Source organism: Bubalus bubalis, chromosome 8 (genome assembly GCF_019923935.1).
Source record: "Bubalus bubalis isolate 160015118507 breed Murrah chromosome 8, NDDB_SH_1, whole genome shotgun sequence".
Classification (NCBI taxonomy): Eukaryota; Metazoa; Chordata; class Mammalia; order Artiodactyla; family Bovidae; genus Bubalus; species Bubalus bubalis.
In genome coordinates this window covers 72,010,810-72,031,204 of record NC_059164.1, presented here as the reverse complement: position 1 = coordinate 72,031,204, position 20,395 = coordinate 72,010,810, and the positions used below count along the sequence as shown (strand labels likewise).

Here is a 20,395-nt window from a genome sequence, read left to right as displayed (position 1 = left end):
GGATCCTTCTCACTGGAATCCATCTTTGTTGAGCAATGCACACGTCACAAGGAAGGATCCTGAGTCAGAATGTTTGGCCAGAGACAACCCAGAAATTAACCCGTTTACTTTAAAACCCAAGACTGTGAGCCACGTGGCAGAGCAGTTCTCTGCCCAGGTGTCCCTTCCCAATAAAGACACATGGGTCAACACTTGTGTCTCCTTGGACAATTATTTTCCGAGTGTTATTTAAGAGCCCACTCTTGGATTCTGGAAGGGGTCTCCCTTTCCTACAACACCACCTTTAGGATTTGGAATGTTATACTTTGCATTAAAGTATGCAAAATGAAAACCTAGATTTCTTAAAATAAATTTTACACATTAAAAACAGATGTGTGTGTATGTGTGTATAAATGAAGTTACACTAAGGAAAGTTAAGTTTCACACCCCTGTATTGACTACTATATAACCAAAATCTGGTATAATACACACATGTTTATCTAATCATGTCATTGAGAAAGAAGGGCTGTATATTTCAGAGAAAAGACAGGCAGTAAAGGCAAGAAATTAAACACTACTCTCAAACCCACTTTTCTTTTAATGACTCAGAGCCAAGTTGTCATTAGCACAAAATAGGGTTTGTCAACTTACACTTTTTTAAGTGAAGCAAGATATAAACAACAGATAAACAAATAATTTCTAAAATTACACAAACCATATTAACAACCTCAGCAGTTAATTAAGAAATGTGTTAGTAATGTCCAGAAAACTGTTACCAATAAAGGTTTCTAACAGCACTCATGACCAATTTTTGCTGGCTTTTCAATTGATTTTTGACTTCAGGTTATATTCAGGGTCCAGGAAAATCATTTTTTTCTGCTTTGAAAAATCAAACCCTAGACTGAAATAGACATAAACCTTGGAGAGTTTCCTTCTAACAAGCAGAAATGGTGGTATTTTGCTACACCTAAACCAAGATGAAATCTCTAAAACTGCATTGCCAGAAGCAAAATTCTCAGGAGACTAATAATACTTTAACATTTTCTGTTCACTTGTGAATGTTAATTCTAATCTCTGAAGAAAACCACCAAAATGGCATTCATTAAGATTAAAGCCATATTACTACAAAAATGGGAAATTTATATGTATGGTTACTATAAAATACAAATACTGCCAAAGAATTGGTCTCTACTGAGTTCTCTGTACACCTATTCCTTTGCAAAGTTAAATCACACTGGTGAAGCATGTCATAAAGCGGTATAAAATTATTAAGTAGCTGGTATTAGCTTCTCTGCTGCCAACATAGCCCCGCAGGTTTTTGACAATTGTGTGCCCCCTGTGAATGTCCACATATGCTCAGGGAACAAGCAAATGGCCCTGGTAATGGAGGAGGACAGCAAACATTTCAGACTTCAGCATCTGGCAAAGTGGAAGAGGCTCCTGCAAAACACAACATCTGATTGGGCCTGTCTTGCCCTTGGATCAAACATCTTACCTGGTTAAGTCTTTTGAAGAATGTTATTTGCAATGGCTTTTTTCATGATTTCAAAGAAACAAGCAAAAGAAAGGGTTATTGAAAAAGCAATTTATTCCAGAGTTAAATTTTTTCACTGTGTTTTAACAGGCAATATTTTTAACAGGGTACTGAGAAATAGCAATATTCAAATTCATGATTCATTACTGGGACTGCTTGGTCTAAGAGAAAGGGAGTAATGAGAAAGAATATAGATTTGAAGAGGGACTAAAGCATGAAGGGGAAAAATGTGAGAAACAATAGTAAGAGCTAAAGGTTATATGGTGATTTATACATACTAACTCATAGGATCTTCCTAATAATTCTATAACTCAATAAATTTTGCATTACTCCTGTTTACATCTGAGGAAACTGGGGCATAAGGTGGTTTAAGAGTTTCCATGAAGCCCCAAAGTGTAATCTCATTCCAGATTGTCTGGCTTTTATACAGTACTCTCTACTGCTTCTTATTCACTGTAGTATGGCTGAGTGTCTGCAGATAACAGTGCTCAATAAATATATGCGAAGTGAATGAGAAATTTCCACAATCCCTGCAGCCATCATGTCCTAGACACAATGTCTCTGAAGATAGGAACTGACTTCTTCATCTGGTCCTAATCCTCAGCACCTGGCACAATGTCATCCACACACAGTAGATACTCACAAGTTGTTTGATGAATGAATCAATGCAGACTCAAATAGTTATAGGTAATATGGACCATAAACAGAATCACATGGTAAAATGGGCAAGCGTGGGTACAGTTCAGTATCTTCTCACAGTTCCATAAGGTGGTCTAGAATAACAAACACAATTCTCAATTTTATTATCCAATTTCTCCTATCCAACTACTCATAAGACATAGAACAGAAATTCTAAATTCCTCTTTGCAAAAGAAAACCTTGTTTTCACGACAAATTTAACAATGGGTTCCTAAAGGAGCTCCATTTTCAAAAACATGATATGATCATTTGCACTAAAATGAAGACAACTAAGGAAATATCCAAATCAAGGTTAACAAGGTAGGTACACAAACTAGTGTTTCTTAGCCCTTATCTAGTGAAGTCAACTTGGTTGCAGAGGAAAGTACATATGTTCCTCTGCGACACAGCTAAAAGCAACCTGCTTGAGCATAAAACTTCATTGAGGTCTTATATTTTATCTTAAAAATTCAACATTTTTTGGTATTCAGACATATGTTTGTTTTTGTTTCACCACAAAAATAATGTTGTGATTATTTACCATTATACAATAAACCGTGGAAAATTCTGAAAGAGATGGAAATATCAGACCACCTGACCTGCCTCTTGAGAAACCTATATGCAGGTCAGGGAGCAACAGTTAGAACTGGACATGGAACAACACACTGGTTCCAAATAGGAAAAGGAGTACGTCAAGGCTGTATATTGTCACCCTGCTTATTTAACTTCTGTACCGAGTACATCATGAGAAATGCTGGGCTGGAAGAAACACAAGCTGGAATCAACATTGCCAGGAGAAATATAAATAACCTCAGATATGCAGATGACACCATCCTTATGGCAGAAAGTGAAGAGGAACTAAAAAGCCTCTTGATGAAAGTGAAAGAGGAGAGTGAAAAAGTTGGATTAAAGCTCAACATTCAGAAAACTAAGAGCATGGCGTCTGGTCCCATCAGTTCATGGGAAATAGATGGAGAAACGGTGGAAGCAATGTCAGACTTTATTTTGGGGGACTCCAAAATCACTGCAGATGGTGATTTCAGCCATGAAATTAAAAGACTCTTGCTCCTTGGAAGGAAAGTTATGACCAACCTAGAGAGCATATTAAAAAGCAGAGATAATACTTTGCCAACAAAGGTCCATCTAGTCAAGGCTATGGTTTTTCCAGTAGTCATGTATGGATGTGAGAGTTGGACTGTCAAGAAAGCTGAGTGCTGAAGAATTGATGCTTTTGAACTGTGGTGTTGGAGAAGACTCTTGAGAGTCCCTTGGACTGCAAGGAGATCCAACCAGTCCATTCTGAAGGAGATCAGCCCTGGGATTTCTTTGGAAGGAATGATGCTAAAGCTGAAACTCCAGTACTTTGTCCACCTCATGCGAAGAGTTGACTCATTGGAAAAGACTCTGATGCTGGGAGGGATTGGGGGCAGAAGGACAAGGGGACGACAGAGGATGAGATGGCTGGATGGCATCACCGACTTGATGGACATGAGTTTGCATGAACTCCAGGAGTTGGTAGTGGACAAGGAGGCCTGGCGTGCTGCAATTCATGGCGTCGCAAGAGTTGGACATGACTGAGCGACTGAACTGAACTGAAGATACAAAGGTTACCATTTTTATCCTTTAGCATCCAAAATCCTGTCAAATGTGTCAGCCCATTTGAGAAACCAGGGACTATAGCATCCGATACAGATTCTTAGAAGCCCAAACATTTAGAGGCAAATTAAAAATACATTAAGTGAATTATAAATATAGTGAGATATAAATAAAATATAAATACTGACCCTAAGTAAGCATAATGGAAGTAGGATAATTTGGTGTGAGATATGGTGTCTGTGCACTTAGCAAATACCTTCCTAATCACCTTTCTAATAATCAACACCTTCTAAATAACCACATATAAAGTTAAACAAATATGAAAAGCTAATTAGGATAGCTACTTCTCACATTCAGGAATATTCCTGCTTCTCTGATGCAATATGGGAGGATTAAAAATTCCCCAAGTGCCTAAATATACCAGTGTAATTTGCTAGGTCAATAAAATGATTGGAATTCACCAATGTCCATTCCAGGTGAAAGTAGTAAAGATTAAACACACAATTTCCTATGTTCTCTCTTTCCACATGACTAATAAAGCCATATGTTCCAAGACAGTGGAATCTTCTTCACTCTGGAAGCCTGAGTTGTCACACAGAGACAATTATCTGAGAGAGTCATACAGATGCACAGTGGACTCTAAAGAAGAAATAAACATTGGTTGGATTTAAACCACTGAGATGTTGTTACTATGCCAAAAACTACCCTGTCCTGGCTCATATTCTCCCAAATGTTAAACAAAAAATCAAACAGACCAAGCTCTAAAAACATTAAAGAGGCCTACCTTCTTTCTGTTTTATTGGTCCAGAGCTATTAAAAAAAAATCTGTAAGCAATATGGTTATTTGTATGCTCTGCCCAACAGATTTAGGTAAATTGACTCAATAAACTGCTCTCTTAAAAAGAATTCTGTCAAATTGGCCATTTAGAAGTGTGTAAACAAGCAGTTAGTTGACACTTTTCAAATCACTTCAACTAGGTGTAAAGGGAAAACCTATATAACACACTACAAAGTTCTCTACTGACACAGTAAATGTTGGTGAATACACTAAATACTAACTTCTACATAATTACAAATAAATCATACCACAGTCAGTCAGTTCAGTCACTGAGTTATGTCCGACTCTTTGTGATCCCATGAATCACAGCACACCAGGCCTCCCTGTCCATCACCAACTCCCGGAGTTTACCCAGATTCATGTCCATTGAGTCAGTGATGCCATCCAACCATCTCATCCTCCGTCATCCCCTTCTCCTCCTGCCCTCAATCTTTCCCCGCATCAGGGTCTTTTCAAATGAGTCAGCAATTCTGCATCAGGTAGCCAAAGTACTGGAGTTTTCAGCTTCAACATCAGTCCTTTTATGAACACCCAGGACTGATCTCCTTTAGGATGGGCTGGTTGGATCTACTTGCAGTCCAAGGGACTCTCAAGAGACTTCTCCAACACCACAGTTCAAAACATCAATTCTTCAGCACTCAGCTTTCTTTATAGCCCAACTCTCACATCTGTACATGACTACTGGAAAAACCATAGCCTTGACAAGACAGACCTTTGTTGACAAAGTAATGTCTCTGTGTTTTAATATGCTGTCTAGGTTGGTCATAACTTCCCTTCCAAAGAGTATCTTTTAATTTCAGGCCAGCAGTCACCATCTGCAGTGATTTTGGAGCCCCCAAAAAATAAAGTTAGCCACTGTTTCCACTGTTTTCCCATCTATTTGCCATGAAGTGATGGGACTGGATGGCATGATCTTAGTTTTCTGGATGTTGAGCTTTAAGCCAAACTTTTCACTCTTCTCTTTCACTTTCATCAAGAGGCTCTTCAGTTCTTCTTCACTTTCTGCCATAAGGGTGGTGTCATCTGCTTATCTGAGGTTACTGATATTTCTCTCAGCATTCTTTATTCCAACTTGTGCTTCTTCCAGCCCACCGTTTCTCATGATGTACTCTGCATATAAGTTAAATAAGCAGGGTGACAATATACAGCCTTGACGTACTCCTTTTCCTATTTGGAACCAATCTGTTGTCCTATGTCCAGTTCTAACTGTTGCTTCCTGACCTGCATACAGGTTTCTCAAGAGGCAGGTTAGGTGGTCTGGTATTCCCAACTGGTCAAACAGGAGATGGTTAAAGAGGAAGTGGTCAAACAGGAGTTGGCAAGAGTAAACGTCAACATTCTATGAATCAGCAAACTAAAATGGACTGGAATGGGTAAATTTAACTCAGATGACCATTATATCTACTACTGTGGGCAGGAATCCCTTAGAAGAAATGGAGTAGCCACCATAGTCAACAAAAGAGTCCAAAATGCAGTACTTGGATGCAATCTCAAAAATGACAATGATCTCTGTTCATTTCCAAGGCAAACCATTCAATATCACAGTAATCCAAGTCTATGCCCCAACCAGTAATGCTGAAAAAGGTGAAATAGAACAGTTCTATGAAGACCTACAAGACCTTTTAGAACACCCAAAAAAGATGTCCTTTTCATTATAGGGGACTTGAATGCAAAAGTAGGAAGTCAAGAAATACCTGGAGTAACAGGCAAATTTGGCCTTGGAGTACAGAATGAAGCAGGGTAAAGGCTAACAGACTTTTGCCAAGAGAATGCACTGGTCATAGCAAACACCCTCTTTCAACAACACAAGAGAAGACTTGATACATAGACATCACCAGATGGCCAAGACCGAAATCAGATTGATTATATTCTTTGCAGCCAAAGATGGAGAAGCTCTACACAGTCAGCAAAAACAAGACCAGGAGCTTGACTGTGGCTCAGATTATGAACTCCTTATTGCCAAATTCAGACTGAAATTGAAGAAAGTGGGGAAAACCACTAGACCATTCAGGTATGACCTAAATCAAATCCCTTATGATTATATAGTGGAAGTGAGAAATAGATTTAAGGGACTAGATCTGATAGACAGAGTGCCTGATGAACTATGGACAGAGGTTTGTGACATTGTACAGGAGACAGGGATCAAAACCATCCCCAAGAAAAAGAAATGGAAAAAAGCAAAGTGGCTGTCTGAGGAGGCCTTACAAATAGCTGTGAAAAGAAGAGAACTGAAAAGCAGGGGAGAAAAGGAAAGATATACCCATTTGAATGCGGAGTTCCAAAGGATAGCAAGGAGAGATAAGAAGGCCTTCCTCAGCATTCAGTGCAAAGAAATAGAGGTAAACAATACAGTAGGAAAGACTAGAGATCTCTTCAAGAAAATTAGAGATACCAAGGGAAACATTTCATTTTATTGAGCCCAAAGATGGGCTCACTAAAGGACAGAAATGGTATGGACATAACAGAAGCAGATGATATTAAGAAGAGGTGGCAAGAATACACAGAAGAACTGTACAAAAATGGTCTTCATGACCCAGATAATCATGATGGTGTGATCACTCACCTAGAGCCAGACATCCTGAAATGTGAAGTAAAGTGGGCCTTAGAAAGCATCACTACGAACAAAGCTAGTAAAGGTGATGGAATTCCAGTGGAGCTATTTCAAATCCTAAAAGATGATGCTGTGAAAGTGTTGCACTCAATATGCCAGCAAATTTGGAAAACTCAGCAGCGGCCACAGGACTGGAAAAGGTCAGTTTTCATTCCAATCCAAAGAAAGGCAATGCCAAAGAATGCTCAAACTACCATACAATTGAACTCATCTCACTTGCTAGTAAAGTAATGCTCAAAATTCTCCAAACCAGGCTTCAGCAATATATGAACCGTGAACTTCCAGATGTTCAAGCTGGATTCAGAAAAGGCAGAGGAACCAGAGATCAAATTGCCAATATCCACTGGATCATCAATAAAGCAAGAGAGTTCCAGAGCAACATCTATTTCTGCTTTATTGACTATGCCAAAGCCTTTGACTGTGTGGATCACAATAAACTGTGCAAAATCATACCAGAAAGCAAATACAAACCAGTATTTATTTTTTAAAGTCATCATCGATTTTTATTAACTTTCAAAATTCTGATGTTCTATTTAACTTATATGCAGAGTACATCATGAGAAACACTGGACTGGAAGAAACACAAGCTGGAATCAAGATTGCCAGGAGAAATAGCAATAACCTCAGATATGCAGATGACACCACCCTTATGGCAGAAAGTGAAGAGGAACTAAAAAGCCCCTTGATGAAAGTGAAAGTTGACAGTGAAAAAGTTGGCTTAAAGCTCAACATTCAGAAAACAAAGATCATGGCATCCGGTCCCATCACTTCATGGGAAATAGATGCGGAAACAGTGGAAACAGTGTCAGACTTTATTTTGGGGGGCTCCAAAATCACTGCAGGTGGTGATTTCAACCATGAAATTAAAAGACACTCCTTGGAAGGAAAGTTATGACCAACCTAGATAGCATATTCAAAAGCAGAGACATTACTTTGCCAACAAAGGTCCGTCTAGTCAAGGCTATGGTTTTTCCTGTGGTCATGTATGGATGTGAGAGTTGGACTGTGAAGAAGGATGAGCACTGAAGAATTGATGCTTTTGAACTGTGGTGTTGGAGAAGACTCTTGAGAGTCCCTTGGACTGCAAGGAGATCCAACCAGTCCATTCTGAAGGAGATCAGCCCTGGGATTTCTTTGGAAGGAATGATGCTAAAGCTGAAGCTCCAGTACTTTGGCCACCTCATGTGAAGAGTTGACTCATCGGAAAAGACTCTGATGCTGGGAGGGATTGGGGGCAAGAGGAGAAGGGGACGACAGAGGATGAGATGGCTGGATGGCATCACTGACTCGATGGACTTGAGTCTGAGTGAACTCTGGGAGTTGGTGATGGACAGGGAGGCCTGGCGTGCTGCGATTCATGGGGTCGCAAAGAGTCTGACACAACTGAGCAACTGAACTGAACTCATTACTTAACAGCTCACCAAACTTAAAAGTTATATGAACTCACTTTTTGCAGATGTCTCCATCTGGTCAGGTTTCTTAAACTTGGCACTATTAACATTTGAAACTGGATTGTTTTCATTAGCAGAGGAAGCTGTCCTGTGGGTCATAGGATGTTTTGAAGAACCTCAGCCTCTTCACACTAGTCACAGATAGCAACTTCTCAAGTCAAGACAACCAAAAAGTGTCTCGAAACATTTCCATACGTCTTCTAGCAGACAAAATCATCCCCAATTAAGAACCACTAATCCACTCCAACGTCCCCCACCACCAAAAAAAAGTGACCGTAACCAGCTCTTTGCAGGTATCCGCTCTCCTCTGGAATCAGCTTTCTGCAGGAGATCCTTTATCTTGTCACTTTCACAGAGCTGCTGCTGCTGCTGCTGCTGCTGCTGCTGCTAAGTCGCTTCAGTCATGTCTGACTCTGTGCGACCCCATAGAAGGCAGCCCACCAGGCTCCCCTGTCCCTGGAATTCTCCAGACAAGAACACTGGAGTGGTTGCCATTTCCTTCTCCAATGCATGAAAGTGAAAAGTGAAAGGGAAGTCGCTCAGTGGTGTCCGACTCTATTTTAACTAACCTTTATACCAGATGCCCCTCTACTCAACTAACCTCTGGCCCAATCATACTTTTCATATCTTTTGATTACATAATTCCTGGCCTAATCTGTTGATTCATTTCTTAAAGAAGTAGAAATGAAGAATAAGTAATTAATAGATGACTGGCTCTTTTCCCCAGCTCCCCCTTTAGGAAGATCATGAGAAGATGGTGTGAGTAAGTTAGCCTGTAAGGAAGGATCACAAGGAGCCAACAAGCCTGCACATGGTGGGAGATGATAAGTCTGATCTCCTTCCTCAGTGATTAACTGAGATACTTCACCATTTTCCTTTTAAGAACTTTCACAAGCAAGCAAAATCTTCAGAGTTTTGGGACACGAGTCTGCCTTCTCCCCAGGTTGCTGGCCTCCTGAATAAAGCAACCTTCCTTTTTCTAGCCAACGTCTGTCTGTACTGTCTTTTGAGCAATGGGCAGCTAAACCCAAGTTTGGTGACATGAATTCCATCCTACGGCTCCTTAGGCTGCCTCACTGAAGTGACTTCACAATAGCACAATAAACGAGGTCTAACAGAATTTTACTTTATTACATAAAGAAAACACACATTAATTGTAAAAATTAGAAAATAAAAATTTGCAAAACTAGCAAGATAATTACTTGTAATCTCATCTCAATTAGCATGTTTACAGACAGGCTCCCTGGATTCACTCATTCAACAGTAACCGAGTGACATACTTGTGCTGGGCTCTGTCCCAAATGTCAGAAATAGAGTGTTGAGGCAGACATATTACAGCCTTTCTGGAGTTTACGGCTTCACAGGAGAAACAGATTAATTGCCTTCAGTACCAATAGCAATGATGATAAGAATCATAAGGCAAAGTCTAGGCTCTCATAGCCATATATCACTGGCGTAAGGTGTTGTCTCAGGGAAGAATCTTTGAAGAAACAGCATCTTAGCTGAGATCAGAAAGGTTCTCAACTATGGCTAGTTGAGAATAACAATGGCTAGTGCTTGCTACCTGCCAGGAATTATTTCTAAGTTTCTATGTATCAAAGTCAGTCATGTCCCACTCAGTCGTGTCCAACTCTTTGGGACCCCATGGACTGTAGCCTACCAGGCTCCTCCCTCCATGGGATTCTCCAGGCAAGAGTACTGGAGTGGGTTGCCATTTTAATCCTGTGAACATCGCTATAAGATAACTGCAATTATTATCCCTGTTTTAAAGACAGAATATGGGTTCAGAGATTACGTACCTTGCCCCAGGCCACAAAGCTAATATGTGGAAGAAACAGAATCTGAACCTGGCCCACGTCTCTAATGACTAAGACAAGGAAAGTCAGCCCAGCACTGCTCCAAAGTGAGCCAGGCAGAGTGGGAGGAAGAGGGCTTCTGACAGAGGAGGCTATGGTGGACTGTATTCCCAGGCAAGGAAACTGACCTTCCAGCCACCAAGAGAGGAGAGAGAGGACACTATATTTGTGGTAGTTTCTGAGTTAAATGTGGCCTCCTTAAATCCTTTCTTGGGAGAAGAAGGGGTATAAATTATTTATAAATTAAATAATTATGATGAGAAGTAAACAACAAAAGAGTCTAAAAACAAAATTGAAAAAGAGGTGAGAAGTTCCAAAAGGTTGAGTTCTCAACAGCAATTCACTTAAATACATATTGTGGATAAGTCAGGAAGTCTGAAATTTTAGGCTAAGAGCTCATATGTTTGAACTGAAGTAAATGTTCTCATCATGCTCCTCTAAGTTGTATGTTTGCAATAAAATGAAGGAACTGTTCTCACTAAAATAATTTCCAAAAATTTCAGTGCTCTATCTCACTCCCTGACTCTAGTGATGACAGTTAATTTTATAAATCTAAGAACATTCACTATGATAATGACTTCAATATTACTGAGTATCTTCACTTTATTGCTTTTATTATTTGAGACCACTGGTTTGATTTATATATGACCATATTATATATAAATTCTAAATATTACAAAAGAAAACAATAAAAGTAACTATTTTGCTTTTCAACTCACTTCCTATAAGAATGATACATCTTTTCAGAATTTAGAATATATATAATTATCTGTTGGTTAGAATACTAAGCTAATAAAACTACGTTTATGTATTTGATCTATGTCAAATTACTCTGCGGACACAGCTGCTTTGGGTATCTCAACATAATCTACTATCATATTTGGAAAATAACTCAAAAGTGCTAGGGGACCACTAATTTCATTTTTATCTATGAAGTGACACCAAAATCTCAAGGATGAGTTTCTCTGATTAATTGCATTTTTTTGGATAACTGAGACTTATCTTGAAAAGATTAGTATCCATCCTATCCTTAAGGTTGAAAATATACTGGTAGATGTTCTTGCCATCACATACTTTAATCTTTGTGTAATAACATGATAAAAAACCATCATAATATGGAAATTAAAAATAATTTTACAGAATTGTAAACAGAAGCAACAGAAAGAGCACAACATTGTGTTGAAAGTGTACTCATCTCTGAACAGAACCTATTACTTTTGAAAAAAAAATACTAATATTTCTTTCTATTATCACTTGTCTGATTATTAAAAAGTGAATTGCAAAAGAAAACAGGTTTGATTCTCATTGGTGTTATTGCAGGAGGATAACTGAGAGGGATAAAAAGAATTTGTGGATATTTTAGTTCCCATGATATTTTTATTTTCCCCAACAAGGAAAAAGTGTCTTTCTTTTCTATTACAAATTATTAAATGTAATGGTCAGCTATTTTGAAACTCACACAGCAATGTCAACCATAATTTTGATACTGCTTTAGTCTATTGTTGCTCATTTATCAGTCAATTAAGAAGTAGTAGGATATTGGATTAAAAAGTGATATGAGTACATGTGCATTTGTTTTTTAAACTACCTCACATATGCAGTCAAGACTCAAGTCTTGTTGGGAACTTCTGATACAATCCTATCTTGCTTTTACTCTTATGAGTGTTTTTTACTTTGAGGGAAAATGTATTAAATAATTTTGTTGAGACCAACAGAAGATGTTTGTTCCCCTTTCAAATTGTGTGTTGCAACCATTTCTTGCCTACATCTTACAGAAGTAACTATAACTCAAAGAGAAAATGGCATGTTTATAATTATACTCTCATTTATAAAGTATTGTAGAAGGCAGGCACTTTTATATTCTATAGTCCAAAGATTCTCAAAGTCTAGCCCCAGACCTAGATCATCAGCATCACCTGAGATCCTGTTAGAAATGCATGTTCTCAGGCCCCACCCCAAAGCTACTAATTCAGAAACTGAGGATGAGACCCACTTAAGTCCTCCAGGTGATTCAGATGTACTTCTAAGTTTGAGAAGCACTGCTGTCAGCTGGAGAAAATTTTGAAAGATAAGCAGACTTACCCAAGGTCAGAAACTACTTCAACAGGTTCTTGTTTTTAATACCTCATTTCTCCAGACTAAGTCTCTAATTAAGATTTTGATTTTTTTATATTTACAGTTGGCTTATTCAAATTTATTTATATTCTTTTTTTAATTAGAGTGTAATTGCTTTACAATGTTCTGTTGGTTTCTGCTGTACAACAACCCAAATCAGTTATATATATATATATATATATATATGTATTCCCTCCCACCACTCTAGGTCATCACAGAGTGCCAGGCTGGGATCCCAAATATATGTATATTCTTCTAATTTTAAATCAGAGGATAATTGCTTTATAATGTTGTGTTGATTTCTGCCATACATCAACATGAAGTGAGTCAAAATGGATCTAATTTAAACTTTTCGAAAACAACAGCACTGATCTGCCATCAAGGATTGGTCAGTGATTCCATCTAGTTTTCTCTAAATGCATAAAGAATAGAACTTGGATATTGTCCATAGTATACTCTTATGATATATCCCCCAAATAACTCTGAGAGAATCTGGTCCTTCTCAGTTATATTGTCTCCAACTAGCTCACTTTGGATGACTCTGCTAGAACCACAAGATGGAGATTAGTGTTGCTGCCACTGTTGCTAATTAGTTAAACTTGATCAGAATTTCCTATTTTGACCAGATTTTTTAAATATTGCAAAACCAAACGTGGATTGTTCTCAGGAATATTAGTATTTTACACTACTTCATGTAGATAATATTGTCATTACTAAAATAATAAAATCTTCCCAATAAATCTCAATGTGCTGTAATAAAGGGAACCGAAATTCCTAATGAAATTGAGAAAGAGCATAATGCCCTTTTGTATACACTGATCTGGAAAACGAGTCAACAAAGATTTTGTGACCAGTTGCCATTTCAATAAAGGACAAATAGAGTTATGAAGCCAACCAACTAGTTTCCTTTCTTAATGGCTCCCCTCCTGCTAGCTGGACTGGGAAGACTAGGTTGGAGAGGGAGGGGAAAAGGCATGGTTCTAGGCACACAGAGAAAGTGAGGCATGAAACCAGCTGGACTCAAACTAGAAGATTGTTAATGGCACAGGGCAAGTGATGACGAGAGGAAATCAACCAATGAACAAGGTCAGAATTAGACAGCTACTTATCATGAAGGACAAAGTAGGGTTTGATCCTAAAGGCAACCAGAATTCATTATAACATTTTAAGTAAGGAAGTGTCATAATCGATCCAGAATTACAATGCCATCACTTTGCCAACAAGTGATGGATTCTAAAGAGAAAATGCTGAAGAGCAACTGCCATCAGGACAAAGGTGATTAAAAACCAAAGCGAAAAGCAATATTGCTACCAAAACCCAAATCTGTGTGCCCAAAGCACAGCTGAGGCCAAACAAAATGAAAACATTGGAGTCTGAAACAGAGAAAGGTTTACTGCAGGGCCCAACCAAGGATGGCTCTGCCTTGTAAACTCCAAACTCCCCAAAAGCTTTCAGCAAAGCCCTTTTCTAGGAAAGATGAGGGAGGGGTGTGATTATTTGTTGCACACTTTTTGCTGTCAGATCCTTTGCCTTTGAGGTCAGGTCATGGGCAGGTAACTATGTTCCTGTAAACCTCTACCAAGTAGATGCTATTCTCTGTTGTGACAAGAAAGGGTGGGGTCACCAGGCACAACTTTCCCTCTCCGAGGTCCAGATCCTGGCTAAGAGGAGGCAGATCTCAGCTGACGGTTCCCTCAGGGCCATGTCCCCAGACTCTGTCCAGCTGCCATGGCTGAGGAAGCCAGGCACCCAGGACCCAGCTGGTCCTCAAGCTTCTCAGGCTACCTGGACAGCAGGGGCCAGGTTCTGCAGACTGTGACCCAGGCAGAGAGTAACTGCCAGCATGTCGCAGAGGCAGGAGTGGGGGAAAAGGCTCACCGCTGCCTCAAGGTCTGGACAGGCTCAGTGAGCAACCTTGTCAAGGGCTCTGGAAGGACAGAGCTCCCAGCCTGTTTCCTAGACCCCCTAAGTCACCCGCTGGCCGAGGCCGGGTGAGATGGAGGGCACCAGGGAGAAGGCCAGGATCCACTTTTTACCTCATTCTCCACCTGACAACCACCATTCTGACGACCATTTGCTGAATCGGCCGCTAACTGTTGCTCAGTGACAGTTGCTCACTTGGGGGAGGAGCCCACAGCAGAGCCAACCAATGGCTGAGCACAACTACTAATAGTCACTCAATGACAGTTGTTTGCTTGGGGGAGGGACCCACTGTGGTGCCGACCAATGGCACAACGGACCTCTAATCGCCACTCTAGCCCTCTGGATGTTAGTGGTCTGGTAACCGTTGCTGGTAATGGGTTGCACAGTAACGGTTCCAGCAACTGGCTGACTGCTAAGGGCTGTGCACTGTCCTGCTCTATTACCCTGTAGCCTTCTCTCAAGAGTTTCTTGCATTACCAAAAAAAAAAAAAAAAAGGCTTACAAATTTTTAAAAGATTAAATCACCTCTGAATTAACATACAAATGTATGCTGGAGAGGAAAGGTGCCACTAATCCTCTGACAAACACAACCAGATTTTGAAGCTTATTTTAGATTCAACTAGAGAATCATTCCCTACATACAGCTATGTACATATACACACACACACACGCTATACCTTTAGAAAACGGGCTTACAATTGAGTTACGAAAGATGTCTGTCCAAACGAAGTTATCCACACCATAGTCTGGGCGATTCTCCTCCTCAGCCTCCCCTAGTCCCTACCTAGCCAGTTCTTTAGGTGGTCTACTGGAATTGCTTTCTAAATTGCCTGTGCCCACCTCACTGAGCACAGGTTTTTCTGGTTACTTTCCAGTTTAACTTTTAGAATGCCATGGTTATTTCAAAGAAAAGAACCATTTGTAGGCACCATTTTTTTCAATCCTTTTCCTTTCACCTGTCTCCACTCAAGGTTACACCCTCATTTGTCCATCTTTTCTGTTTTTTCACTACCAGCTAGCTGTTTCAAGGTTCCACAGTGGGGAATACGGGTAGTCTCACTATGCTTTTACTTTTTTACTCTGTGATATTTGAGTACTCTTTGGGCAGCACTCATGCTTGTTTGCTAAAGCATGGTTACCATGGTAACATCAACAACATTATTTTTAAAAGAAAATGGCAAATCAAAGGCTTATTTTAAATGAAACAGCAAAATAGGTAGAACTCAGTCAAGTCTCAGATTACTATAGAGTAATTCCCTTCTCCTGGGCACACAATATTTCTTAAAAAGCAGCCATTCTCCAGGGAATATTAAAGATAAACAGTCTACTTGTTTGTTTTTTACTTATCTCTCAAAGTATCTTTTAGCAGGGAAAGCTCCTGGTTTTTCAGTAGTTAGTCTAGGTGAGGAAGTGATCATGTCTGCTCTCCCAAATGTTGCTAACCTCTCTGAGCATTCCATTGAAGTCAGAGTGGAATTTTGCAGTCCTCAAATCTTTCAAAGAAATGTTCAGCCTCTCACTATATTATCTATCTCTCAAGAATTCATGTACAGAAATCCCACTACAGTAAAACCTCAAAAAGGGAGAATAAAAATAATGAACATGTCAGTCCCCTGGCAGCTGATACTAATAGCCAGCCTTATGCAAAACTAATTTCTTGAGTTGAAATTGGTTTATTATGTGAGTTATGGCATTATATAATGTAATATTTAGCTGTCCTATTTAATAAAAACTGTTACTATTCTTGGCAACTTAAAAAGTGCTAATATTAAACTATGCAATTTCCATACCTTTCAATTTCTTGTGTGCCCATGTTATAGGAAGCCTGATTTGGAATATAAATAAATAAGAGAATACTACATTTTGTACAAGGAGAGATTCAATAGTGATCTGATTTTTTTCCTTTAAAGTATGTCTTTTAAATGCACACGTGATAGCTCCTGCATTTTCATAACATCGGAATTCTGAAGTTCTAAGCAATCAAAGCTGCAGGAGCTGACCTATTGCAATTTTGCTGCCATGGCAAAATCAGCCCCTTTATTCTAAACTACTCATTTTCAAAGACAGTCTCAGCAGTGTGTTTTTTGTTATAACTCCAGTTTATGCAACTTTTCCTTAGGACCTTACCTCATCCATATATCTGAGATTCCTAAATGCAGTGAGCTATCAAGTCATAGCATTATTTTCTTTTTCATCTGTAAAGTATGAGTACAGAACAGAGGATGAGCAATAAACTGGGGTCACAGATGTGCTGGGCATGTATTCTCTCTGATATCCGTTCAGAAGTTATGAAAACGTAGGAGCTGACACTTGCATATTTAAAGGCAAATATAATCACAAAAGGGGGGAAAGAGTTCACATCATTGTGAATGAAGGGCAAGCATCCTAATGGATACTGTAGGCTCCCATGGGGCCACAGCTGAAATTAATAGTGAGTAACTTCTAAGCAAGACTTCCAAAGGGAATGATTCAAAAGAGGAAAACCAAAGTGCATGCATTCTCTTGCTCTCTGCCAGAAAATCGGGGTATCATAAATTCACTGAGACATCCAATGAGAACACAACTGGGATTTTCCAATTTGCAGAAAAATCAAAGATGTCCATGTCGAAGGGATGACAAGAGGGCTTCTTAATTAAGGATTATAGGACTGGACTATTCAATTCAGAGACAAAGTTGTTTTGGGTTTTTTTCCCTCAAAAAATGCCATCCTTTGATTAATTATGTATTATCTGTGTTCCTATGGGCTTCCCTGGTGGCTCAGAGGTTAAAGCGTCTGCCTGGAATGTGGGAGACCCAGGTTCGATCCCTGGGTTGGGAAGATCCCCTGGAGAAGGAACTGGCAACCCACTCCAGTACTCTTGCCTGGAGAATCCCATGGACAGAGGAGCCTGGTGGGCTACAGTCCATGGGGTCACAAAGAGTCGGACACAACTGAGCGACTTCATTTCACTTCACTTCACTTTGTGTTCCTATAGTGCCTGGAGCTATGGAACCAATGTATACCAACATATTTTTTTATATATATTTTACGAAACTTCCGCATTTATATCTTTGTCCATATCTAAGCTTTTGGCTGGAAGTGTCAGTTTGAGTAGAACCCCAGGAGTAGGAACATAATCCCTCTACATGGGTCTAAAGAACAGAGAAGTACACGGATGAACTTCCTGTAGCCCCTAACACCAAAGAGCTCTTCACCTCCCACACACAGAACTCTTGAACTTTGTGATTCTGAGGATACCAAGGATAGTTTCAGTGAAAAGGAGTTTCTCACCCAACAGAAAAGATAAAGATCCATTCGACTCAATAGTGTGTGAGCTGAGCTTCCACTAAAGCAAGTAACTCAACATGTCATAGTTTTCAAGGCAGCTTATAAAATCCAATTTCATCTCTCAGCAATGCATTGTTGATGATGTTTGTTACCTGGATGGCCTGCAGATGTGTTTTAGGGATAAAAAAAAGACACTGAATTTAATTTACAACTGTCCCTAAAAACAAGGGAGCTCCTCCAAATTAGAAAATACAACCTTAGAAATCAGTACACCTATTCAGATACAAATAAATATTAATCATATTAGCAAAGCAAAGGAATTTTTATCTATTTCAGTTAAAATATCTGCCTTTGCTTAAATTACGTAGCAAATATGTAACTAGTAAGATTTTTTGAGAGTAATTCAAATAACTGCTTTAGTTTTCAGCTATCTTTTATTGCTCATTTGCCCTAAAGACTGAGAAGAACTTTAAAATTAACACAATTACCTTTTACTTATTCATGGGAAAAAGGTTAACAATGTGAGAATCCATTTTACTTTCTGACTTCCATTGCCATGATTAAAGAAATTATTATAATCATTTGCCAGTTACTCTTCTGCTACCTTTATGTTGTGTTCTTTTGCTTATTATTTGAAACTAAAATATTTTATCACCATCCTACCTGGGATGAAGCACAAACTGAAATCAAGATTGCTGGGAGAAATATCAATAACCTCAGATATGCAGATGACACCATTCTAAGGGCAGAAAGCAAAGAGGAACTAAAGAGCCTCTTGATGAAGGTGAAAGAGGAGAGTAAAAAAGCTAGCTTAAAACCCAACATTCAAAAAACTAAGATCATGGCATCCAGTACCATCACTTCATGGCCAATAGATGGGGAAGTAAAGGAAACAGTGACAGACTTTATTTTCTTGGGCTCCAAAATCACTGCAGATGGTGACTGCAGTCATGAAATTAAAAGACGCTTGCTCCTTGGAAGAAAAGCTATGACAAACCTAGACAGTATATTAAAATGCAGAGACATTACTTTGCTCACAAAGGTTCATATAGTCAAAGCTATGGTTTTTCCAGTAGTCATGTGTGGATGTGAGAGTTGGACCATAAAGAAGGCTGAGCACCGAAGAATTGATGCTTTTGAACTGTGGTTTTCAAACCAGTCAATCCTAAAGGAAATCAACCCTGAATAATTACTGAAAGGACTGATGCTGAAGCTGAAGCTCCAATACTTTGGCCACATGATGCAAAGAGCTGACTCATTGGGGAAAACCTTGATGCTGGGAAAGACTGAAGGCATCAGGAGAAGAGGATGACAGAGGATGAGATGGTTGGATGGTATCATCGACTTGATGGACATGAGTTTGAGCAAGCTCTGGGAGATGGTGACGGACAGGGAAGCCTGGCGTGCTGAAGTATGGTGTCGCAAAGAGTCGTCCATGGGGTTGCAAAGAATCAAATACAACTGAGCGACTGAACAACAACAACCTGTGGAAAGGTTAAAAGACAGAGTTTTCTTTACTATGGTGATTTATTTCTCCAAGAAATTACAGCATCACATTCCCACATGGATTGGGAAGCAAAAGAAAAAAAAAAAAAAAAGAAAAGAAACAGAGCTGAGTCAGTTTTCAATTATATGACTGAATCATTGGGCATAAATTTTGAATTCCCACACATTTCAATAAAACCACTGATAATTAAGCAAACTCAAAGCACACAGTGAGACACTAGAACAAATACTTGCGGATTAGCTATGTAAAAGCTGCTTCCCTTACAGGAAGACAACCCAAAATTAACTTTAAATAGCTATGCATTAATTGAACATGTACTCTGCATGATCATGTAACACACTAAATGCCAAAATTTATTTCTAATTGAAAAACCATCCTGGAGGAGGGAAATCACTGACCTCTGCACATATATAAAATTGAAGAGAATATGCTTATATAAGTCCCATGACCTTTCTGCACCTAGACTTTTGCATTTCAAAAACTATCTCACTTGCCTTGAATACTGTGATGCTTTGATAAATCATGCTGTCACACTGAAAGCCAAAGGTAGTATACATATAGCGCTGTTTTTTCAACATAACAAAATTAAGATTTTTATTCTATGTTTGCAGTAGCAGGTATGTATCTGTTTGCATCCAAGAACAAAAATGGAACAAAATAAATTTTCAGAATCAACAAATTAAGTGATACATTTGTCCAGACATGGAAACAAATTGTTGAAAATAGTGTTATTTACTACAAAAGCGCAGGACTCATTTTGCAATGCCTGTGCTCAAGGAGGAAAGGGAAGAGGGGATGTATTAATTATACATGACGAATGACTTGACACTTCCTGGGTGTTAAGATGGAGTTTTGAAAGACTTTCCTGGGGCCTTGCTTCATGCTTCAGATGAATATGTGTTTCTTCAAATTTTTACATTTCAAAGACTTTTAATACAGATGGCAGAAACACATTATAAATTTTGAATACACACACACATACATTACTCATATTCAAATGCTCTCAACATTCAAAGAGTCAACCTCTGAGTTTCTGTAA

At 39.1% G+C, this 20,395-nt stretch overlaps 1 long non-coding RNA gene and 1 other non-coding gene across 3 annotated transcripts; one reads left to right on the top strand and one right to left on the bottom strand.

Annotated features, from left to right (window-relative positions):
- Nucleotides 1–605: 605 nt before the first annotated feature.
- Nucleotides 606–16,269, bottom strand: LOC112586516. Of its 2 annotated transcripts, none has more exons than XR_003111004.2 (3): nt 14,695–16,269; nt 2,157–2,286; nt 606–1,419 (listed from the first exon to the last, which is right to left on the bottom strand). It is a non-coding gene; the product is annotated as an uncharacterized LOC112586516 (long non-coding RNA). The 2 variants fall into 2 exon arrangements; XR_006552879.1 differs by having other exon boundaries at nt 15,278–16,263.
- Nucleotides 16,270–17,327: 1,058 nt separating this feature from the next.
- Nucleotides 17,328–17,399, top strand: TRNAS-GGA. Its single transcript has one exon. It is a non-coding gene; the product is annotated as a tRNA-Ser (tRNA).
- Nucleotides 17,400–20,395: the final 2,996 nt, after the last annotated feature.